This window comes from Pezoporus occidentalis, unplaced genomic scaffold, assembly GCF_034315485.1.
Source record: "Pezoporus occidentalis ecotype Australia unplaced genomic scaffold, CSIRO_AGI_Poc_V1 ctg115, whole genome shotgun sequence".
Classification (NCBI taxonomy): domain Eukaryota; kingdom Metazoa; phylum Chordata; class Aves; order Psittaciformes; family Psittacidae; genus Pezoporus; species Pezoporus occidentalis.
In genome coordinates this window covers 2,309,659-2,335,579 of record NW_026912940.1, presented here as the reverse complement: position 1 = coordinate 2,335,579, position 25,921 = coordinate 2,309,659, and the positions used below count along the sequence as shown (strand labels likewise).

Here is a 25,921-nt window from a genome sequence, read left to right as displayed (position 1 = left end):
TTTCCAGGCTGGGCAACAGCCTTGTGCTGCACTCCTCGCAGGATGCACAAAAACTCTTATTTAATTAAAGGAATTTGGGAATTTTCTTTCAATAGGGACAATTAACCAAGAGCACTGCATCCTACTGCCCTTGTTCTCACTTCATCAATCTTCCTGTCACCCACAACTTTTATCAAAAATATTTTTTTATTTACTTCCAGATCACTGCCAAAAATGATGAATTGTATGAGGCCTCTGACTGATCCCTGCAGAGTTACATTAAAAATGTTCCCATTCAGTGAAGATTCCCTATTGACAACTACTTTTTGAGCTCTGTCAGCTACCCGGCTCTTAATACATTTAACGTGTACTTCAGTGAAAGTATATAGTACTAATATTTTAATCATAATGTCATGTGGAATAAAATCAAACGCCTTACTTAAACTCAAGTATATCTACACAGTTATCCCCAAACTTGCAATCTTATCAGATAAATCGGGTTTGTTTGACAAGACACATTCTCCAAAAAAGAATGTTGAATGGCATTAATTATATTCCCTACTTTTAATTCTATAAATCCTCTACCAGTTCTTCTATTCTTTTGCCCAGGATTGATGTCAGGCTAAGCTTCCTGCAGTTACCCACAATCTTCCTCTTGCACATGTTCACTCGCTGTCCATTTCCAAGAGCAAAAAGCAGACCAAAGCTCTTCTGCATCAACTTCTTTCAGGATTTTTGAGTACAAGTTATCTGGCCCGAGCCATCAGAAAATGTTTAAATACTACCTCACTTCACTTTATTGCACAGAATGAGCTAACAACCCTGTGAATATGACACACAGCTCTAGCTCACCTTCACCATTCACAATGGGGTCAGTCCACTGGCAAAGACCAACCAGACAAAGATCTGAGAAGGCAAAGATTACTTTGGTGGAGAAAGGACAGGGCTCTGAGGAGCCTGCTCACCCTGAGCAAGTCCCTTCATTTTAAGGAATGTCCTGCCTTGATCCCTATCCCATCAGTCAATCCAGCCTGTAAGACAGGCTTGCATTTCACGCTGGGACTAAACTATTCCACAACAATCTTTGAGCAACAAAACACTTTCTATTGACCTTGAGCAGGAATTTCCACCCTGTTATAGTAGGTGATGACTTTGTGCTGCAACTTCTTGTGGTTTAGCACCGGTCAATTAGCAATAGCCATACAATCTACCCAGGCATGAAGCCTTCAGTGCTCCAGAGACTGCTGCTACTTGTACAAAATGCCGCAGTGCACCTCTTCAGCACCAAAACACACAGCTGCTCCATAAGCTCTCTTCCACCCAACTACATCAAATCCAGACCAGCGTCTTCCCCTGTTCACCACTCACAGAACAGGTCCAAACTGTCTACAGTATCTCCAGCAGTGCCCATCTAAGGGCTGTGGTCAGCAGTTTGGGTTTTCAAACACAGTATTGCTTTTTACTGCACTGGGAAAGCAGTGTGGGAAACAGCGCTTTCCTGGGAGCTTGGCTGTGTCTGCGGCTAACCTCCCAGGAACTAAGGGAATCTTATAAAATAATACACTAAATTCACCTACCACAAAAGACCTAGGATTGCATCCCAAAAAGGGACCCAACAGATAACGCATTTTGCCAACATGCCCTTCTCTGCTTAGGGATGGTTTGTCTGACTGTAGAAGGTGGTGTTTCAGATAGGTAGGATGTATAGCAGACAGGGAGCTTTATAAATACCATCAGCCTGATGTTCATCCAGAAGGGCATACAGAGCCAGTGTGTTTGCTCCAATCAGTCTTGTTAAAATGGGAGAAAATTATGCATTTAAATAAAACTCTTGGAGCAGGAGGTACAGCAGCAGTTCAGCACGAAGCATTAAACACGCTTATTCCACTTCAAACATTAACTTTTTTAAATTTTTAAGTGAGTTATTACAGCTGCTATAAAATTATAAATATTATATTACTCATTCAAAAAGATTAAATGGTCTCAAATAAGAGGAGATATTCTTGTTGCTGCTTTAGTAGCTCTTTGTGACAAACTGCCTGGCTCAGAACCAGGCTCATCAGGAGTCTTCACAATGCAATTTAATGATGTACTCATTAGGACCAGCACAGGTAAGGGTGAGCAGGCTCCCCTGCACAGACCCTCAATTAACACTCTTCTCAGTATGTGGCTTACAGCACGTTCCCACCCGACTCCTCAGTGAGGTGGTGGGGAAGTTGATCTTTGGTCTTTGACCTTTCCCTGAAATGGAAACTCATGAGCAGCAAACCTCTCTATCTGTCAAAAGGAGGGGGATCCATCCCTGCTAGAGTCAGCTAGAGGACCAGACACCAATCTCTCATACTTAAGAGCAAATTCAGCAAGAGTTGTCCCTGGACAGGGACAGGAGCAAAACCACTTGTGCCCTGATCACACTTCCTATTCTGAGAAATATTTCTCACCAACAATCCATGATTCAGCCAATTACAACCTTAGTATGTAGCCTTTTGCTGTTACCTGGGCTCCCATCTGGTAAACATGAAGTTAGTTTTTCGTAGTCCTTGTTTGCCAACAAATAAGCACACCGGCATTCTGAAAACATTCCTCCTTTTGATTTTTAGGTATCTGATGCTCTGCTTCCAGGTACTTCTCTCTGACACCCTGTGTACAGCCATTTTAGAAACAGCACAGGCAAAACCAGCGGCATTGTCATTGAACAAAGTTCCACTTTCCAGGTGATGGAAGTTACCAGTTAAAGTTGAAGGACTTTAACAAAATTAATAGAAAAGAATCCATGTAAGGTGGAAAAACAAGGAGACAGAACAGCAGCTTTTCAATGAGGAGCAACGCACCGTATGCTTTAGGAAATAACAAGTTCAATAGTCAATTGATAAATAGCTTGCCACCACAAAGTGCATTTGAAATGGCGTGTAATTGCCATGTATATAAGCACAGAGTAAGCAGAAGCCATGCTGAACCATTCAATTTGCAGCTCATTGCTGCAGCGTGTTTTCTCCACCTACTAATACAAATACCATCCCTCAGAGGCAGTCCCTGCTCTCCTAAGGTCATGGGTACACGGACGGAGTCACCCCACAACAGGGATGACTTTCCTGTATCCATCCCAGGGGTGCAAGGAAGAACCTCCAAGCAGCTGCGTGCCCACAAACAGCTGCTCCTGGTGGGATGATGGAAGAGGAACACGATGAAGCCAGAGTAATGTTTCTTGGGTTGGGGCAGGTTTATCTCTTTTTAAGAGGCTGCACATTTTGCCTCCCTTGGGACAGCTGGTGCTTTCCCTGATACCCCTTTCATGTTTCTGTACCCCAACTTGCAGTGGTCAAAGAACCTGATCTGACAGCACCCGAGGCAACGCAGACCCTCCTGGCTTCCCTGGGCTCCCATGTCCTGCAATACCATTAACTTTGGTCCAGACCCAGCAAAGCACATGGTCAAGTTTAAACCTGTCAAGAGGTTCATTAGCTTCAATGGGACTATTAAAAGATTTAAAGTCAAGTACATTCGTAACTGCTTTCCTGAATCAAACCCTAAGTAAAGAGCTTGTCAACATAAATAAAGGTGCCAGAGCCAGACAGTGAAAGATATCTGCAATTATGCAGGTAGGATTTTGTGCGAGCTTTTCAGCACAATTTAGCTCCAATTGCCATAAATGTGCAAGAATTCTAAATTCATCCCAGGGCATGAGATTGGCATCTCTTCTAAAGAAATCCAAATAGTGAATAAATGCATCCTATCATGATTAACATTCCATAAAATTAAAGAGACACTATCAGGTCCTATTTGGCTTCAAAGCATTGGCACTACACACAGTCTCCAACAAAAAAAAACCTCTGATTTCTCCAGAGGCATCTCAGGCTGCATCCCGACGGTACCTATGTCGCTCCAAGCATGGCTGAGAGTCCTAACGCTGGACAACCACAGGAGAGGAAGCACAGCCAAAGTGGAGGTCAGGCCTGGATCTGCCCCAGCTAAGCCCAATTCGGGAACTAAAGAAACTACCAAAGAGCGAGAAGTCAGTGACACATACGGCACTTGCTGAGCTCCTACAGCCTGCAGGTTTATTTGTTATTACAGATAAGGGCCTTTCTAAAAAGGAAGGAGAAATGATGCTGGCAATGTGGCTTTAAGAGCCCGAGAGAGGGGAAGAGCAATGCCAGCAATATGAACAAACTCGCAGCACCTGCTCCCAACCCAACGTGATGTAGTCAACTGAATTAACAGTTTGAACAACAACAGAGTGAAATGCATTTTATCCAGCCCTGGCACAAGGACCAACTATTGAGAGACTCCACATCCCCCGCCAGCTGAGCCCGTGTTCCCGTCCCCTGCATGCACAGAGGATGCGGCACCAGGAATACATTATGGCTCAGCTAAAAGCGGCACGGGTGGCAGGACATCCATCTTCCTCCGGGAAGGTTGCTGGGCAACTGGCAAGCTTTCGGCTGGGTGCTGACGTCTGTGCGCACACACGCGCCTCCTCCATCACTCGCAACTAACTAGATTTTGATGGATTAACATAAGATGAAAATCTACTGCACTTCTCTGTCTCTCTCTCTACTCCCCCCCTCCCCCCCGACACACAGGGATCAAGATACAAAGAAAAATATGATAAAGCATTGACTTATAATGCGTTCAGAAGACCGCATGAAGGAAAATGCAAGCACTGATGAGATTAATGCTCTGAAGTGATCCCTTATTCTATGGTAGATAAAAATACTTAGTTGGTAAAATCTCATAATAATTATCATCATCAAGCAAAATACAGATACACACCCAGACTGCGATTCTCTTGCATCCTCGACTCTTTCTCATCCTTCAGAAATGCCATCTATTTTTTCACTGCTCCTTGTCGGATGATGTTTTAAGACTATTTCCCTTCACCTGCTGGAGATGCACCACTGGGACATAGGAGTTCCCTCTAATCCAATACAGCCAGGCATTTATACCCCTCTTATTAGCTTGGTATCCGAGTACCCTACTGAGCTGCATTATCATTAATTGTTTCTCAAGTGTCAGCCACAGGCTCAGCTTCACACAGTACAAAGCACAGATACGATCCCTGCCCCGAGGAGTTTTACATGCTAAACAGATGGTTAATGACAGCAGCGTAATGACAGCCTTTGGACTGATAGGGGACAACGTTTATGGAATGGGGAATAAATTAACTGGGATTCATGAAAAACTGCATTTGCCTGTCCTGGGGAAATCTGACTGGTTTTTGTGGTACCCTGGAAATGTGTACCAGGCTTGTGACCCAAAAACCAGAACGTCAGGTTTTTGCAAACAAAAAGCTTTAATCTAACTGAAGCTTTTTACTGAAAACCTTTTTTTTACTGACTACCCTTCTTCCACCAAACACACACAGGGTGTTCTGTCAGACAGAGGGAGAATTTTAACTAAACCAAAAATATTTAATGTAGAAAAAAAGTAAAACCATTTAATATCTTAGTTACCCCTGAGTTTAACAAAGCTCCTTAAAGACAAAGATGAAAAGGTAAAAATGGAAAATGACCTAAGAATTGAAGGGGAATCAGAGATTAAGGCAGCAGACAAGGTCAGAGATGAGTTGAATTCTTCTAATGCAACAGATTTAGCCCACTGTGTTTTACTGCTATTGATACTGGTGATAGTATCTTCAGCCCAAGAAAGCTGTTCATAACTTGGGTAACACATAGGATTAAGCACAGGGTATTTCTGTATGACCTCTAGAAGTCCATTCTTCATTCTACAATACAACCATGCAAAACTATTTTCTACTCCATTCTGTAGTGTAATGCATAAAATGGTTGATTTTTTGTCTCTCAGTCTCACTGTGACCTGGTATTGGGCAGGCTGCACTGGAGAGCTCTTCCCCACACACCAGTCCTTTCCTGAATTAAAGAAACACATTTCCAGTTTTCTTACTCAACTTAAATTTCCTTCTGGACTTCACAGATCTTTAGGTAAGATGACGAAGCAGGAACTGCGACTACAGAATGTTTTTCTTCGATACTGGAAGATGCACGTCCAGCCACCTTTCAGTTACATCGCCCCAGTTCTAGCCCTTCAAGTAACATTTTCAAAGGCTGTTTAAAGGCAAGGTCCTTTCTCCATTTAAGATCCTATAGCTCATTAAAAGCCACAGAAACTTGGCCATTCGTGCCATTTCTCAACATACCTGTATTATTATTTCTTTGTGGACAGCTGAAAGTTTGCACATGCAAGGCAGGTAAAATACCTGAAAAAACAATGTCACAGAAAACAGACCAAATCCTCAGCAACTACATTAAGACCAGAAAAGGTATAAACACTGAGCATTTAAATAAGGAGACAAAAGAACCACCCCCCATTTAGATGAAAACATTTACACCTCCCAGTAAATTCAATGTAAATTCAACTGAGAATGGCTCTGCAATGCTCTAAAAAATGAATTTGTGAACAAAACAGGTAAGATAAGACTCTGGGGTCCATATTTCTGTGTGCTCACATAATGGCAATTAAAGCTAAGCACCTTTGAACAGCCTCTAACAAGCATATGGAAATCTGGGAGAACCTCTGAGTGGGGATTATGCATTAACCTAATGTTCATAATCATGCTTAGAAAGTTTGCTCTTTCAAAGCCTGAAACAGAAATGTTAATATACTCAAGCAAATAAAAAACCTTAAGCTATTACAAAAGGCAACTGTTGAATCAAGTATATAATAGGCAATAAAACTTCAAAGGATTCATCGCACGGTGCAATTAAAATGCCCAACACAGATTTTTTTAATAGCCTTCCTATTTCTAAGGAAACTTTTTCCTCCAGGTAAGTAGCTAAACTCAGGTGAGCATCAGATTATTATTTATTTTAGGAATAAATATAGGCTTTCAACTGTGCTGCAGTGAAAAGCACACAGCATCACAGACCAGGGTGACAATCAAAGACAGTTCCACCTCATCTAATCTTGTTCTTTAAGGGTTCACAGCTTCAGTCCTCTTCTCAGAAATCCTCAAGTATGAACAGTTAACACAAAACAATGAACAGCTGTACACAGGAGCGTAACAAGAAGACTAAGAAAAAATCCCACACCTTTCCCAATTTCCAGACAATTAACTGGACATCTTCCATATTTTAGAAGAGGAGAGGATGTCTGTCTACAGCACGATGAGGGATAGGAGCCACAGACAGGAGCAGGCTCCAACAATTTCTGCTTGGCCTGCCCAGGAGAGGCAGAAAAAAAAAAAGAACATCCCTGTAGAAAGTGAAACCTGTAGCTATGGCTAATGAAATAAAAACACATAACGAACAAATGAAAAAAGCATCATGAAATAAAAACACATAAAACAGAAACCATGTGGTATTTATGGCAGGAGGTCACCTACATCAGCCTGCTGAAGGACTTATTTAACAGTAGTTCTAGTAACAGCTGAACTAGCGTTAAGTCTTACACCCAAACTACACAATTTTGCCACTCCTTATTTCCATTCATCCTAGTTTCAAAAACTGGCTCATCTGTAGCACAGAACTGCACCAAAAATAACTTCAGCTTACTTAGTGCCTTTAATTTTTATGCGAAAAGGCCAAACTTATTTCCAAATCACTCTGCACTTAATAAATTCCCAGTATGGTAATATCCATTTGTTCTCAGACAATTTCAACTTTATCCCTCATAGCCTGTTCAAAAATATAACAAAATCAAAATGCTCTTGTTTTTTAAAGACCAAAATCTGAGCGTGACCATTTCCTTTCCTTCATTAGCAGAAGAATGCATGCATGGGACACAAGCAGAAAACTTAATAATGCTTGGATCTGGAGGAAAACAACAAACAAAACAAGGACAACAGGCGCAATCAAGAACACAAAAATTAGAGAACTACAATCCCGTGGCCTGCCAGAGTTTCTTTCACAGTATCTAAAGGAGGTAATGAGGTCAAGCTACCACAGCTGATCTCAGGATCCTCAGAAGACCCAGAGATCCTTCATTATGATCAGGATTTTATCCCAGCCTCTGGTAATTAACACCAGGGGTTGAAGTTGCTACTCTATCTCCTCTAATGCTGTTTCACCTAGGACAAAATCCCATGAATATATAAAATCTGAGAGCAAAACCCCCTACAGCCAGGCACAGAAGCCCCAACAGTTCCCAAATATGCTCCTTTCTGTTTCTGCTGAGAGTGACACGTTGCAAGTGATCTGAGCTGCTTACCTGGACACACACGGATTTTCAGTGGATTTGTGCTCCAGCTTTACCTGTGCACTTCTGGAAACCCCTGCTTTGCCCCGGATCTGAAGCAGCACCAGCTGCAAAGCCTGAGCATGCTATGTAGACCTGCCTCCAGCTGCAGGCAGCTTCCCAGAATAAGGGCAAGCCTTGCCATGACAACGGTTCACACATACACACATCTGGATTTTGCTCAGGGTGTGCCACAGATTGCTAGGTGATATCTAGCTACCCAGAGCATCACAGTCCCTATCTGCTGAATAAGGGCAATTGCTGCATGGGATGTACGAGACCCTATAGACATCAGGATAAAAAGCAACTTCCTAATCTTATTCTTTTCCTATTGGTAATTATGTCAACATTCTTCTCATGAATACAAAAAAAAACAAAGTCCCCATGTTATAGCTTTGTTAAAAGTCCATGTTTAAAATCTGAGGAATCTGCTAAGTTTAAAGATGCACCGCAAAAACATCAGTTGCAAATGCAGAAAACATATTATGTCAGTAGATACAGTATGTCAACAGATACACACCAGCTGAGGAACTGATACAAGCATATGTTTAAATCTCAGAAGAGAGAGACCTAGACCAAAACAGAACTGGAGGAGAAGCTGTTCCCTCTCTGAAATGGCACTGTGTAGGAAGAAAACGCTTCTTGCTGTGTTAAAACATCTCAACATTCTTCCTTCTACTTTTTCCTATACTTTCAAAACAAGAACTCCATACAGAACAGTGCAAGCAGAACTTAATGCATTATAACATAAACGGTTTTCACCTCAGGAGCAGCCATAGGCCAATACGTGTTTGGTGGCACAGAGCTTGCCACTCAAACTCCCAACTATGGGTACCAGCAGTTTGCCAGGGAAAGGATACTGAAGCCTTTTATAGCAATTCAAGCTACAAAAGGATACCCCTCTATACACAATCATCACAGCCTGGCATATCAAAGCACTCCATAAGTCTTGGTGCTCAGCATCGTAATTTTTTAGCAATTATTGTTCTGATGAGTAACCCTTGGGAAGTGTCCAAGAAAAGGGAGAATTTCTGCCATGGGATGCCTGGAGCGCTCCCCCTCTGCAAAATGAGGCAATGAAATCAGCGTGAGTGTGTACTGAAAGAACACAACCCGCCTCCATCCCAACTGCGCCGAAAGAGGTCACAGCGTGAAAAGCAGCCTGGCTAGTCAAGAGCTCTCCGGGAGCTGCCTCTCAGGTATCTTGGGGCTATGTGGCACACTATGTAGAAGAGGTACAGCAGGCAGCCCCATTACAGGTACCAGAGCAGTGGCCAACTCTCACTGAACCAGCCATCCAAGCACAGGAAAAGGGGCTGGTTCTGACAGCACATTTAGTGGATGAACCAATGATGAGCCCTAGCTTCAGTGCAGCACCTGGTAAAGCTTGAGGGCATCTGCCTAAATGGCTGCAAGCACTACTAACTAGATCCTAACTTGGCACTAGCCAGGAGCTAATTAAAATCTTATCATGGTCTAAGTTGACAACTAAACCACTGTTTGGCCCTGGATTAATGAATAAAATACCTGACAAGAACAATTGGAGATTAATGGCCTGTAACTGCTTGGCTACCTTGCACTCTATAGGGTCAAGTACATTAATGTCAGAAGAGAAATAGTTTGTCTCAACCCAGTGCTAGTACTAAAAGGACACAATGAACTTGGAGATAAGAGATCCAGGGTGCCAGAGACACTTTCTGTCACTAAGGTTTAGCGGTATCCAATTCTCATGAAGAAGGGTCCCAGGGCAGAAGGACTTCAGCTGCCCCACAGCACACTGTGGAGGGATGTCACAGCTAGGGCACGTTGCATGTACACCATGCAGGAGTGTGACTGAGGCGGGAACTTCAGCGCCACAAAAGCAGGAGATGTCAGAGCAGGTCACTCTGCCTCCAGATAGATGGAGGCAGCCCGAGACTCAGACAACCACAGGCAGCCCCTGACCCCATCTGTTCTTTAACGGGCATATCTTCAGGAGAGAGATGCAGGCAAACGTTTTCTCTTGCTCTTGATCACTGCACTTAATTGCAAGAAAATTACCACTGACATTCACAGAAACATGCCTTTTGCTCTGCTTTCCAGACCCTGGCTGCTTCCAGGGGTCTCAGGACCCAATTCCTGAGCAGTGGCCAGGTTCACTGGAGCACGTGTGCTCACCTCCAAGTAACCAATGCGCTCAGGCTATACAGCTGAAACACTGCAACCTAAAGCAGTACTCCTCAAATCTGGATCTCCACACAGATGTCCACACACAGTCCCCAGCTCTGCCTGAATTAGGGTTAGCTGATTATTCAGCCGCTTTATCTTGGGGGAAAAAGAAACAACAGATAATTTGGAGATTAAACTGGAACCACTCTTCCTGAGAAATTGCTTTCTGGAATGTACAGTGAAGAAAAAAGGAAAGTATGTGACTTTTACAGCTCCCAGGGGAAAAATGAATATCCCACTTGGCCTTAAAGGAGTCCAGTAAAAGTGCTGAGTAAATTTGTAAGCACATGAGCCTTCTTTGAAGCCCTTAAGAGAAACCTTTTCCCTGCGTCTTTCAGGTAGCAGAAATCACATTTGCGAGACTGTTGCTCTCACAACAATCATGTGCAGACATGGGTATATTCATACAACAAAAGCTTGTATTATCCTTCAAACAACAAAGCAGTTTGAAATCATTTCCAAAACTTCTCTCTTAACCCCTCTGTTCCTCAGTTTCCAAATATAAGTGTGAGAGGAAGGGCCATAAGGATCGGAGAGGGCAGGATGACCCCATGGTGCCTTGCAGGGCTGGCACCATAACACACATACCACAGACCATGAGCTGCTCTGATACAATGCAAGCAAGAGCCACAGCAGCCAGGACACCCTACCACACTCAGCATGTGCTTGGGAAGCGTGTCTTGGCTACAGAGGTCATGGAGCTTTCAGAGATGGTCCCAGCACTTGGAGAGGGATGCTTGGCAGCACACTCACCCTTCTCAAGCTCCAGGGCTTCCCACAGGGCCAGCAGCAGCCACAACTCATCTGCAGAGGCACAAGTTCCCAGCAGCACTGGATCCGTCCCTCCTTGCTACCTTCAGGAACACCCCTTACAGAGGACCAGGAAGGAGCTCCAGACATACATGTGCTGTAGGCATCAGCCCTCAAAACACTGTTAAGGAGCACACTGGAGTAAATATATGGTAGAGCACCTCAAAGGAAGAATCAGGTGGTAAAAAGTGGCAGACTATAAATGCACCTTTTGACAGTTTTTACTCTGCAGTCTCCTCAGCCAAGACTGCTTTAGTAAAATACAGTCAAGAGAGCCAGCTTCAACCTGCCTCTCAGAGCAGCAGACCTCTGGCCACAAGTGGGCATAGAGTAAACAAGGTTTCTATTCCTAACAAACACCTCCACCTCTACCCCTTCCCAATCCTCACCCAGCTTCATGTACCTCCCCATCACATCAAGCTTTTTGGGGCAGAAACTTTTTTATCTGTGTGTCTTCGGGATGCACACTGCAGCGAGCCCCTGAGCCTCATAGTGTTTCAATACCCCCAACACTACAGCAAGGTCCACCATGGCTGTTTGATGCTCGAGAGCAAAGTCAGCTCTGTCCAGCCAGAGAAGAGGAAAAACAGACCAAAACAAAAGCCCGAGTGCATTAGTCAGTGTTAACTGTTCCAGAAACATAATATTGAAGGGATTTCACATATTTCCTGGCAGGGAGATTTCATGGTGGCTTTTAAAAATGGATGATTAGTTAAGATATAAATCCCCATGGCTAAGACCAGCAAGAAATCCTTTCAAACGCACATATATACACATTAAAACTTGAGTATTTTACCTTTCCCCAGAAAAGCAATTGCTGCTGTCAAGTACACCCTTCTATTACAGCCACATGCTCTTTTTAAGAATAGCTAATCAGAAAAACATACAGAGATATTTAATCAGGTTGGGTTTTCTTCTTTAATGACCTAATGTTTTGGTTTGCAACTGCTGCCAATTCACGCTGGGTGGAAATTTAGTACTGTCAGCATTTAATTATTATTTTAACACAGATTTCTCTACCTTCCTACAGTGAAGAAACAGCTAGAAAAAAATGCAGCAATGAACAGCTTTTTAAGCCATTAGACGCCATCCCTGTTATTTAGCCACATTGTAAATTACCATTTAGGGCACACAACAGCTTGCTCTGCCATCCCATTAGGGCAGATGTTCCCCAGTTTGCACCTCCACAGCTGACCTGGGGACAGCATCCGAGGGACAGTCGGGAGGGGCTGCACACACCTTACCCTGGAAGCTCACCAGGCTGTGACACGGCTCACTGAAATACATGCCAAAGAACTGCAACACAGAGCACCTGCTTTGTGTTGCACCTTGGGCCATAAACAACAAATCAGACTGGGGTTTTTTTTCAGCTTAAAACCTGTTTTCCTAATTTTTCCCCTTGCTGTCTGAAACAAATAAACTCAACTCTGCAACCTGTAACAGGCCACAGGGAAAATATGTGTGCTGATCTGGTGCAGACTGCAAGGCACATTTATTTGATTCACACACTGGGGGGGGGTCGACCAAAAAATAGCCTGTGTGATTAAAAAAGAAACTCCCAACACCATGCAAGTGTTGAACTTCGTGGTGCTCTGGAGCCAGGACAGGTGCATGGAGAGGGCTCTCCCCACTCCTGTAGCCAGTCTGGCAAGAGCCTGCTCCCCGCTTTCCCAAAAAAGGCAAGATTTAGGCTTCAGCCCCTGTGAAAACCAAAGGAGAAATGAGACTGCAGCAAAGCAGGGCTCGTGGCAGCATGTGTTAAATGGCACAAAGCAGGAAGGGCTGTGAGGATGCACGTGGATAACTTTATCTTTCAGAGCGGATGGACTAGTCAGCCACTCACTTATTAAGACAAGTATTAGTCTGTGATAGCAATCTAAGACAACACTAAGAGATTTGTCACCCAAGGAAAAAGAAAAAAGGCGGCCAGGAAAAAAAGATGCTATTGCTGGACCTGTGTCCATAGAAACCACATTTAACCTTAACAGAGGATCACACTACGCAGGTGACTCCTTCCTCAAGAAACGCAAGCACCCTGTTTGGTATATGCTGACCTTTGCACACAATCACACTCATATTTAAAAGAGAAATGTGTATATATAAACAGAAGAGAATGGAGCTTAGGAACAGGGAGGTGACAAATTTTCTTTCTCTGACGGCAAAGTAAGGCTCTCTTGCCAGTTGGCAGGAATGAAGCATCACTCTTCTCTACCTGGAAAAAAAGGTCACGGATGTGGGCTTTAATATCCAGATGGTCACTATAAATTGATCGTACCTGTGATAAATAAAGAGGCAGCTATTTCATCTGCTTAACATTAACTCTTCCCACAGTGTGCTTTACAAGTCACATTCCTGGAGAGAAGGGCACATGTTTAAGGAGCCAGATACAATTCCAGCTTTGCAAAGTAAAGACAGGGAAATAGCCCTGGTCACAGAGTATTTGAATGTCACTTTGTTAGGCTGTGCATTGCATTTGACAGAGCTAGCAAAGGAAATGCGAAGTGATAACTGATAGTGCCATGATTAGATCAGCCACCTTGGGAAAGGTGCTGAAGCAGAGATATTTCACTAAAATAAGGCGAATCCTGGGAATAGATTTCTGGCAAGTGATCACAAAGGAGATATGGCCAGAATTAGAAATGGATTTAGCAGGCAGATAAAACATAATAGATAGACAGCAGCTCAAAATGATATATCATGAGGGCCTATAGAGTAACTATAAAGTTTGTTCACAGTTATTTAACATACAGAGATCCTAAAATGACTTAACTTCAAAATACATTGCTGTGTTATTAACTTTAATGTGCAGAAATAAAACAATGTTGCATTAAAGCTCTCTAGTAAAAAAAAAGAAGCTGCCTTCTCTCCAGCTATCCACCTCTGACTTCAGTGGAGTTGCGTTACTTTATACCACAAGATAGAAGTGGAACAGGAATCTCTTCTTGGGCTTCTGACTGACAAAGGCACAAAGGTACATTTCATTATTTTGTCCTGAAGGAAGTTGCTTTAATAATGAAGGGTAACTACTGGCAGTGGTAGTTAATGCATTGCAATAAACTCACTCCATGTATTTCTGTAATTATCTAACTGTAGTTCCTTCTTCTGAAGCTCACAGACAAAGCACTTGTTCAGGCTGCTCCTTGGGCATTTTAGAGGAAGACGGTTAGCTTTACTGGCTATTACAAAAGGCTTCAATCATACTGCTGTCCACGTCTGTCTGTCTGTCTCCTCCTTAACAGATTTAGCCAATTAAAGACTACCAGCTTATTGCAGTTCTGTAAAGCACAGTGGCCAAAGCAGAGACTTGATGAGTACGTTAAGTTGGGGAAAGGCTCCTACCTGGGTTCAGTCATTAGACATCAGAGTCCATCACCACAAGACAAATGTGTCGACAACCCATCTCCACTTGCTCCCATAGTCAAGACTTTGAGATCTATCTGTGGGTTTAAGGCCCTGCAAGTCAGTGAAGGCCAGTATACTATGTCCAGGTGACTGAGTCTGGCCCTCTGCTCCTCACCTCATTGGCTGGTAAAGTGTTGAGTTTTGTGCAAACAAGTAACAGATGATAGCATGTTGTTCATAACAAGATATAGATTTCACTGTTACAGCAGTATAAATCTATGTAGTAGTGTATACGCGTATAAAGACATCTTCTCAGCTGCTGGCTCCAAAGAGCCGTATGTGCATCACTCACACTGCCAGAGTGAGAATAAACAACTCCATATCAATGGAGAACACACTTACAAAAGCCAGGATGCCTGAGGAAGAGAGAAATATTAGCACTGTTTATCTACCACTAGAATACAAATTAATAATAACCATTATAACCACCACTACATCAGCGACGGCAATACAGCATCAAATTCTGCATCCACAAAATCAGATGGAACCACTACTGCGTCCTAAGGGACCTCCCCCATAAGTTCATGAAGGTGGACTTTAAACATCAGCCATCTGCATGATCAAATATCGAGCTATTTCCCCAGGCAAAATCTTCACTGGAATCAGCTAAGGCAATCGGCGTCGACGGATTTTGGCATGAAAAGGGACATGCTTCAATTTTTGCCAGCATTCATACCCACGCTGGCACCAGAAAGAACAACTGGATAGATTTTCCTAAGTGAATACTGCTTCCATGCTGCTTCCACAAGTCAAGGTGCTTCGTCACCTACAGATGTTGCTCCTGGGCAAAACCTCTTGCCCCTTGCATCTGGAAACAAAAGTGTAATTCCCAATGCTAGTACCTCAGAGTCTCCACCAAAACAAAGCCGCGCTTGTGAAATAAAACAAGCTCTTCCCAAGAGCCCATCAGCTGAACCCTGCTGCCTGACTTCATTGTTGTTGCTCTGAATGAACGAGAAGGCAGTTTCTGTCTACATTAATCAATTTTTAGGTGGTTTCCTGCCCATTCATTCATATGCTAAAAGTGGTTTTGACAGTAAGAAATCTGCTGAATGTGAGCAGGCCAGTAGCAGCTGCTCAAGCAATGCCAGTAATACTGTGCATACCCTCCAAATTTCCCCAGTGTTCATATGCTATTAGCAGGTGACACGAACTTAAATAAAGCATGTGAAATACATAAGCAGGATGAATAATTACACTGGTGTAGAGACTTCTATACTGGAGTAATTTTTATTCCAAATATATAGGGTTTTGAGGCCAGAAAGAAAATCTTTATTCTATACTATGCCTATGACAGAGCTGGGCGCTTGGGATGCTGTGGTACCAGCTCTTACCCCACACAATTAGCAGTAGCTGACAGGAGTAAGCAAGACTGGACACAAACTCAGAATTAAAATTACTATTAGAGAAAAAAATTCCTGCTCCAGGTTTCACAGCAATTCCCGCACTGCCACACCATGTCACACCACGAACAGCATCCTCGTCTGAGCAGAAAGCACCTTGCACAAAGAAGCATCTCTTCAACACTTCCACACAACTCTGCAGCCAAGCCACTGGGAAGCCTGGTCCTACAGCCACAGTCTGCCATCAGCGTGGGTAATTCCCAAGGGTGCACGGCCTTGTGGCCAGCTCACAAGGAACCAGAGCAAGGCCACTGACCCTCAACGTCCCAGCGGCTGTGCGGGACCAGAAGTGGGCACAAGCCCCTTGGCTCTGAGCCACTGCCACTGGGTAGCTACTGCTTTTCCAGAGGTAACCCACCTGAGTGACCTGTGGTGAAAGGCTTCGCATCCCGCTACTGTGCCTCTGCTCCGCTTTTCAAAGTACACCAATTGCGGTAGACATTATTCATGGCTCATGCCTCTGAAGAAGTCAATGTCATTCCCTTTCTTTTATCAATCCTAAATAATATTCGTGAAGTTTTTTCTATTCCTCCTTCCAGACCGAAGGATTTTTGTCCCACCTCGGCTTTGTGAGACGCTTTCTGGCCCTCCTCACCCAGTGATTGCTCTGTACCTCCACATCCTCTCCCCCAGCTCCTACTATGGCCTTGGCCCAGGTCATGTTTTTTAACCCCACCTCCCCACCCTGCGTGTGGTCTTACTCGCTCACACACCAATTGCTACTGTGCTGATAAGAAATGTACTTGCCATCACTGACTCCCTTCTCCAGCCAAGCCCATCTCTCAGCCTGCCTTGCAGACATCTCTTGGTTGGGCACCTTGTCATCAAATCAAACCCAATATAGTTGCAATGGGCCTTTTGATCTTTCTTCACTTCTCAACCTATTATTCCTGAACAAACTTCCATCCTCCCTGTTACTCAGGCCTGTAACCTCTTCCAGCTCACCCATCCTTCACACCTTCACTCTTCTTGTAATACCACCAGACAGACCATCAGCTGGTGTAAGTCAGTGTAATCTCACTAACTCAAATGGCATTATACCAATTTGCAAGAGATGAGTTTCTGTCCTGGTGCTTCCAAAAGCGAATATACTCTGCCTGACAAGTAGAAACCTTCAGCCAGGTCTCTCAACATCTCCTGTATTTATTACTGATCTCCTGTCCTCTGGTCTCTCAACAGCCACAATCTTTTCAATACACGGCACCACCTGAAATCCTGACCTGGCCCTTAGTTCTCCACGGCTCACAACTGACAAGCTTCCCTTCAACTCTCAAGCCTCCTGCACCCACCCACTGTCTGCCCCCCAGCCGTGCTTGGCTTGTTATCCCTTCTGAACACGCCTACAGTAATCTGGTATGCTAACAGTATTTAACTGGCAGTAGCAAACCATGCACCAATTCAGAGGTCTATTTAATGCTAGAAATGGGGGAGAGTCACCACAGAGGTTCAACGCCAATGTCACATTAGGACACAATTAAAAAGCACTTCAGTAACACAACATACACTAGCACTGTGCTATCCCAGGTAAGTTTCATAACCATTTTAATGCCAGTACAAACCTCCACTTTAAATAAAACATGCCACGGTGTAAAATGATGCAAACAATACCAGAGGAACACCCTGCGTCTTCACGCTCTCTAGACTGACACCATTAGGTTTCGTAATGGCTGAAGGCTTGGTGCTTAGTGGCTCCAACCTAACCATCACTCCTATCTTTGTGTAAATGTTTCCGTTTTGTGCAAAACGAAAAAAAGGAAAAAAAACACCCAAAAAAAAAAAAAAGAAAACCACCCCCAAAAAACCTTCCATGTTTTGTTCAGTTTACTATTTACTGGAAAAAGAGGAAAGCTCTTTCCAAAGAGCAGAATAACACCCGAGTTTAGGGTTTTCCACACCTGAAGGGATTTGAGAGTATGGGGGCAAGATCAGGCCCTTAATGAGAATACTGAGGAGTTTGCCATATGCACAATGCCAGAATGATAAAATGTTAATGAAGTGAAAGTATATTAGTGAATTATTAAAATTTCGCTCCTCTCTGCAAAGCACAGAGTGAGAAAAACTCAGTGAAGATAGAGATAAAAATAGGATCAAAACATTTGGATCCTTTCTCCACCTCCAACAAAAAAAAAGCTTTGCAAAATCTAGTGTTAAAATAACATATTAATTGGGTAGCTTCTGCAAATGATCTGCTGTAAAACCCAGATCAAAACAAGTTGGAGTTGGGGGTAAAATGAGATTTAATCCAGATAAATCTGATGGGTCAGGCTTTCAGCTTCCACTCATTTCCAATAACCTCTCGTAACCCCTGTAAATGCCTCTGCTTCTCTCCAAAGCAAGCCCAGCCAGCAATTAAATTGGCAATGAGAAGATCTTACTGAGAGGAGTAACATGGAGCACGGCTATGTAAGGATGGGTAGGGCTGGGGAGTTCACATCTGCTCACTGTGCCGGAAGCCGACTTTATCCGGGGAAAAGGTTGGCCTCTCCATAACGCCCAAGAGCGAAAACAAAAAGGATCTCTGTAGCAGGGAGCCACAGAGCTGCCCGGGGTTGGAGCAGGGAGCCCAGAGAGCCTGACACAGGAGGCAGGGTCACAGGAGATGCAAGATGCTGCTCGGTTCAACGGGGCAGGCACAAGTCCTGCATAGAACTACACTAAAAAGAGCAACAGCTTTGCCATACAGTATTAAGAAGCAATTTCCAACAAAGCTGCCATTCTGTGAAATGCTTTCCAGAATCTAGCTTGGATTGCCTTGTACATAAAGCCCCGTCTGTTAGGAAGTCTGGTGTATTTTCCTTGCAACAAAAATAAGTATGCCCAGACATTGTGAGTGGACTTTATCAGCAAATAGGTGGCAGGTAAGCGGTATGCAATTGGGATCCCATAAGGGAACTTCACATTGGCCTGAGCAGAGTTCACATATAGGGTCCCACCACACCCCAGCACATGGGAGGTGGGCAAAGGAAGAAGCCAGTGTGTGCCAAAACCATCCCACTCCTTAAATAATACCTATCTTTGTTTGGCTTTTACCTATTTTCAGAAAAACACCCAGTGTTGACAACATCACTGTATCAGTTAGCACTGAGGTAAATTCCTGCTAATGCTGGAAAAAACGTCGAACAGCTAGGCAGATTGTTCTGTTCAATGGCCCCTACCAACCCTGACCACAGGTCACAGCCTTGCCGTTCGTCTGTCCTACAGTCACTGCCTACACAGAGAAAGACCATCTCCAGAAAAGAGACTCTTAGACTACAGGCAGAGAAATTAAAGGAAAGAGTGACAAAATACTGTCCAGCATCATAATCATTAGTTTCACCTCCAGCAGGCTTAGCCTATCCCACTTTCGCAGACATTACGGAGTAGCTGAGCTTTAGGGAGAGTTTTGGAAAAGCATAACATGTCGCTTCTGTTCATCCCCAAGACAGACGGGTAAAAACTGACCCCCCGCACACAAGCAGCACCAGCACCTGGGCTGGGCCAGGGTGGCTGTACATCACCTGAACCACCTGGAAGTCGTGCGTCCAGACCTCACAAGCTTTAGCCATTTACCAGACCCTCTCCCCAGCCACCTCTGGAATGGGGCTATCCCCATTCTGTGTCTACCCTTAAGGATGACAACCGGGTGCAGGGAGCTCTGCTCCCTCATGGGCTATGCAGGCAGCCAAGGTGCAAACTTCAGGCTAGGCACCCAGCTTTGGACTAGATCATTTAAATGTCCTGCGATTGGTAAAGGCACCTGAAGTGCTACAGTGAAGTTAAGGAGGGTCTGAGTCACCCTGATGCTTAGCAGCTCAACTTCAGGCACCTTAAATGGAGTAGGATTTCTAAAGCCTAGGAGTCACTTCCCAAAAACCGCCTTGCCTTCCAGAGCTTCAGGCTGGCTTCCCAGAACCGGCTGATGGCTTCCGAAAAACACATGGCTCTAAGTTTTACATTTAAACGAAATGCTGTTTTGCTAAGGTCCCTTTTTTCCTTTCTATTTTTCATTATTTTGCTACAGTTTTCCTTTGCCTTGGCCGTGTGAGCAGGTAACATGCCAAATGCGGTTTCATTAGAAATATGTCAAAACTGAGGCCAAAGTCATGCTGCACTGTGTTATTTCTGAAGTCATGAACTGGCAAATTCCAGGATCACCCAGGACAGTCTTCTTTCAGCCCAGCTGAGGCTTCTGAACAGCCCCGGCAGCCTCTTCTGCCAGGAACAGCTACTAACACCAAGACATCTCCTACATGAAAAACGACTGCTGGAAGCCATTCAGCATGCCAGGCAGCTTCTTACAAGTTTATGTAACTTTTCCACGTTTCCCCTTCAGAACCCCCTGCAAAAGTCCAGCTTAGCATCATACTTAACCATACTTCATCTTAACACACATGCAACCACAATACTCCATTGTGAGCCGACACTCATGTTGATTTCCCTGAACACCCCTACTTACTTGAACCCAAAGAGCTAAACCCCAGCCCTCACCTTTAGTCTGGACCTTCATCCAAAGCCGTGTCCAATCTTACAAGCCTCCAACCTTGCATCCCAGCATGACAGGGACCAGTAAGTGACTGGTGTTTTCTGGAACCACTGCTTACATTCTCACCCCCGGCCCCACATCCCATATCAATACATGCACACTGCACTGGCGCATCAGCACAAGTGCACCCAGGAAATGCAGGCACATTTCCAAAGTTTTAATCCCTTAGCAATTGCTAGTTAAGGGGCAATTAATGTGACTCTAAGCTCTGATCCTAATTTGCCTTGCAACTTCAGGCAGTCCATGTGAAATGCTACGTTGTGAACATACAACTTCTGTGGATATTAAAAATTTCATTTCTGTAAAGTGATTTATGATCCGTGATGAAAGGCAGTTCAGAAGTGGAGGGACTGCCCCTATTAGTAAACTAACTGGAGCATTTTTTGATCTTTCATTCTAAGAGGAGGGGGAAGGGAAAAAAAAAAGCCTATGAGTACTATTAATGAGGCTCAAAAGGTATAAATTGTAAATTGGACACTTTTGAAAACGTGGCCCCAAGAGGCTGGTGGGGTGTTTTTTTAATAACAGCAACAAACGGCAGGGCAACAGGAGCATTTGACTTCATGTAAGTCCCTCTGGAATGGCTGATACCATCAAACTTTTCAAAACTAAAACCATAAACAGAGTAGCACAGACATGGAGGATGATGAAAGGTAAATCTAGAAAGTACCTAATCCAGCTCACTTCCTTCACCGGGTAAAAACAAGTAACTGACACACTTCCTGCAAGCGAACCTTCCTGCGGATAAGGGTTCTCCCAACAACAGGAAATTCGCTTCTAGAAGCAAGCACACTTTCGCTACCAGGCCAAACTTTCTCCATTTGAGCTCCATGGCAATTACAAGCAGCATCTGGTTAATCAGATGTGAGCTGGACTAAACATGCAACTGCCCAACTCTCTGAACCTTTCCTGGACACAGGGAGGGGGGCCCAGAGCCGGCACCCTGGTGCCATTCCAGCCTAGCCAACCGGGACTCCTGGAGCAGAAGCAGGCACTGCTCCTTCCAGTTTTACCCACAACCAGACTTTAAAGCCAGGCCTTGGGTCTGTCGGATAGCAAGACCCAAGGATGTGGGTAGAGACAGGGCTGAGCACGTTCACCTCAGTGCCGTGCAAGATTTACCTCCTGATGTGCAAGACCTGCTGACCAGTTGCTGGTTTTCCTGAAAAATAACAATGCAAGGAGTGAAATATGCCAGCAAAGAGGCAACAGAGGTCAAACTGGTCATTCCAGGTTTCAAAGTGATGATTTACATAGTGGGTGAAGCACTCAAGTGCGTTTTTCTTGTTTTGGTCACTGCAAAAGGAAGATTAAAGGTAGCAACAAAATGAAATGTTTCAGAGAAAGCGCAGTGAATGCTCAAAGACATCTCTCCATCACAAACACCTGAACCAATGGCTGCTGCTCAAGAAAATAAGCAAAAAGATTAAAACCTTTCTTGTGAGTTTGCTGTGAAATACCTCTCTCCTGCTCCAAAATCAAAATAGCTCTCTCCTTTCACACACAATAAACTTTCAATAGTCTGGCAAAGTAAAACTTCCATTTACCACAGTAACAGTCTGGTTTTCTCATGCTGCATCCATCAGTAATGAAGTATATTTTATGCTCACATCTCTACTTTTGTACTAAAATTGCATGCTATAACCAAACAGTGATGTCTTTATTAAAAACAATTGCACAGGGTTTCCCACAGCCATTTGCCCCCTTTAGGGGTTAGGTTTTTTTTTCCGCAGGTGAGGCAGAGAAACAGCCTTAATATCCAAGTCCAAATCATTACATTTTAATATAACTTTGTAATGTGAAGCAACACAGGGAGATCAAATCAAACCCGGCTTTCTCTCCCGGGTCCATGTAAAGAAATGTGTCCTGGTTATTTGATCAAAAGCTAAGTCACCCCTCACTACTTTGGTTTATAACCCACACGGCCCCCGGGCTTTGAGCCTTTGCTGGTCCCCAGCCACAGCTCCTCCCGCTGCAGGCCTGGCTGGGGCAGGACACCCACCATCGAGGAGGGCAGCCAGTGGGCACGGGGCAGGCCGCCTGCACCCTCCCACCTCCTCCCGGGGTGGAAAGCGGGGGACATCGTCCAGAGAGGAAAGAGGGGAGGCAGCAGCACGGGGTGTATTGTGAAATGACCTTGATTTGACAGGCATGTTCTCGTGTTTCAACAGATGCTGCGGGAAGGCGGCAGCAGCCAGGCGCTCTGCAGGCATTTCTGATGAGATGCACACTTCTTTCTTTTGCCCTTTTTTATTTTTTTAAATAAGGGGGGGGGGGGAGGGTTAGTCTTCCCAGTTTCCATGACAACAGTGTCTCCACTTGTCTGTTATTAGACACCATCCGCTTCCTGTGTCTAAATTTTTAAACCAATCAGAAAAGTGTTTATAGATTTTACAGCTCCTGGGACAGTCGCTCTCCTCCACGAGCGCTACTTTAATGACACGTAACGCTTCGGCGGCCAGCGCTGCAAGGCCCTGCGTTTTCGGCTACCAAGTGATCGCACGTTACACTGCTGGCTGCCTGGTACGGGGGCTACGCTGGGGAAAGCAGGGGGTGCCTCCCGCTCTACTGTGCGCCAGCAGCCGTTACCACGCTGGGCTCCTTTAAACCACACAAACTCATTTTCATCGCTGGCTCGGTTTTGTTTCTGATTCACCCCCCGAAACAGCGCAAGCCCTCGAGCCGCCGTTACCCCGCCGGAGTAACGGTCTGCCCTGACGCAAACGGCTCCGCCGTACCAACATCGCCTGCTGCAGTTAAAGTTTCGGTAAACTGGGCTGCGAGCGCAGCCGTGCCGTGCCCGCGCGAGCAGATTCCCACAGACACATCTCTGCGGTGTCAGTAGTGACCGCCCGCAGCGCAGCCAGCAGGGTAACGTGCAACCCGCTCTCCGGGCTGCAGGGACACATGCCCGTACGGCCAAGGAATTAATTCACGGCAAGTCCGGGTAAGTTGAGAGTCAGCGCTGAAGAGCAGCGAGCAGAGGGAAGCCGATCTGCGAACAGGCGAGCACCTCTCCCGCCGGCTCTGACCGAGCGGCCCCGCCGGCGGAGGATGCCCTTCAGGCGTGTGTGCACAGACACGGCCGGAGCCCGTGAAGTACCAAGCGGCTTTTCGCCGGGCACGGATGCAGCAGCCGGCGGCACGCAGGAACAAAAGGGACACGGCGGGTGGCTGCCCGCCGCCTGCCCCGCCAGCGCCCGCCGGGACCTGGCCAGGCTCGGCCGGCCGATTGCCTCCTCCCTCCCTTCCGTCCGCCCGCTACAGCCGCGCGTCCCCGCGGAGCCGGCACCGCCAGGCACAGTCCACTGCCCGCCGCCGCGCTGCCGCCTCCGCGCCGCCCTCCGCGTCCCCGGCGCGCCGGAGCTCGGCGGCGGGCAGTGGCCGTGCAGCCGGGGCAGCCCCCCCGCAGCCGCCTCCGCTGCCCGCCCCGTGGCCCCCGAAGTTTGCCCGCGGCTCCGCTCCCCGGGGGAGGGCCGGGGCGCGGCGGCCGCCCGCGCACACGCACACGTACGCACGCGCTCCCGGTGACACGGCGAAACGCGGCGGCCGTTACCTCGTGGCGCGGCGCTGGTTCCCGCCGCCGCCGCCGCCGCGGGGGTGGGCGCTGACCCCGGCCGGCCCCGCTCCGCGCCCCGCGGCGGGAGGCAGCCGCAGCCCGCGCGCCGCCTGCACCCCCCCTGCCCCCGCCGGAGGCGCCGCGCCCCGCCGGGCCCTAGCGCCGCCCGCCCCGCCTCGCCCCGCCCCGCCGTTCCGCCTCCCGGAGCCGGCGGCAGCGGCGGCGGGTTCCCTGGCCGGGCGTCCCCGGGGCACACAGCGGGGTGGGGGGCAGCGCGGGAGCGAGAAGCCGGGGGAGCTGGGCTCGGGGGCGCTGCTCCTGCGGGTTCGCGGGAACGCGGCTGCGCCGGGACTGGGGGCAGCGGCGCGCGGCCGGTCCCACGCCTCCTTCTCTGTTCCTCTCAGGGGAAGCCCCGCTCGTGGCCTCGCTCCCGTCGTGCCGCCAAGCCCGGGGGGCAGGAGCCCTGGTGAGTGCCGGCGCAGCACGAGCCTTCCCTGGCCACCACGTTGTCACTGCGAGCGACCTCCGTGCCGCCGGAGCGGGGCTTACACGTGTTGAAAACCGAGACGTGCGGCGCTAAAACTTGGTTTTGTTACGGTCCTACCGGCTGGGAGCTCCAGCCCAGGCCTGGCACCTCCCTACGCTCTGCTCTTTACAGCTGGAAACTGAGAAAACGTGCCCGTGCCAGGAGAGCTTGGTATGAACGTGCACGCTGCTCCTCACTTCTGCTGCCCCTTTGCAGCCCTCATGCCAGCCTCCTCTTGCTGCCTTTGCCCCCATGGAAGCAGGCAAGAGGGAGCTTTGGCCGAGCTGGGGCCCGTGTGCAAAGGCTGGCAGGTCTTGGAGGGACCTGGCACCGTCAGCACCACCACATGTACGGGGAACTGACAAATCTGTAAAAGGCATTTACTTATTCATTGTAAACTTACCTTCTCCAACCAACCCCACAGAGTGACAAGGTACATGTGATTGCTGTAGTGATTATAGGGAAAACGTAGCTTCATCCATTTATTTTGCCATAATGGGGCAATGGCTGGTTTGGGATGGGATGGGATTTTTTTTCCACCGGGGGATACATTCTTTTCCTGACACTAACTGTGGACAGAGGGCAGAACGACAGCTGCATCCTGCCAGCTCCTCTTCCTGGCTACCCAAACTCCACCACTCCTACCAGGGCTCCCAACCCCAGACCCAACACACTTTGGTACAGGAGGGACACAAAGAAACCCGTATTCTGCACCAGCATATTGCAGCCTTCAAAGGTCAACAATATACAAAAGTAGTATTTTGTTGATAAATTTGAAACAAAACAATAAATAGGAATGATACTGGAAGAAGGGAATGGAAACGCTGTTCTTTTGCCCTTTCTTGTTGCTGTCGCAGGATAGATTTTAAAAAGCCAGCAGAGGTTGAAGTAGCAGCACAGTTCTTTCATTCATAAAAATTGCTGGCATGAAGCTGCTCCCTGCTCCCACGGTGGTCCTAGCTATATCCCTGGGCACTGCTTGTCTGTGCAGATGGCCATACCCTCCTGTTGATTCCCTGGTGCTGACATCTTCAATGGATGGACGGGCTCAGTTTATTCCAAAGCAAACATAAAACCCTGGGGTTTCCTGAGCAAAGTTACAGTTTTCACTTTAGAAGTAGTTTTGGTGACATAGAGACAGAGGCGTTCCCATCCCACAGGATTGCTGCTGTAAGACACAGGTCCCTCGTTCTGTTTGGTTGGAAGTTTTCTGCTGACTGCTCTGCAATATGCCTAAGGCCACAGCAGGAGAGAGCAGCCCTGCTCATTCAGCGCCTAACAGCCCTTACAACAAAGCCTTCATGGCAAAGGGCTGACAC

At 46.4% G+C, this 25,921-nt stretch overlaps 1 protein-coding gene across 1 annotated transcript in view; it reads right to left on the bottom strand.

Annotated features, from left to right (window-relative positions):
• FOXN3 (forkhead box N3) overlaps window positions 1–24,188 on the bottom strand; it is a 216,955-nt gene extending 192,767 nt beyond the window's left edge. The window contains exon 1 of the mRNA XM_062638632.1: window positions 24,074–24,188. The gene's annotated coding sequence lies outside the window, so the exon portion shown is untranslated. The remainder of the gene's footprint in view (window positions 1–24,073) is intronic.
• Window positions 24,189–25,921: the final 1,733 nt, after the last annotated feature.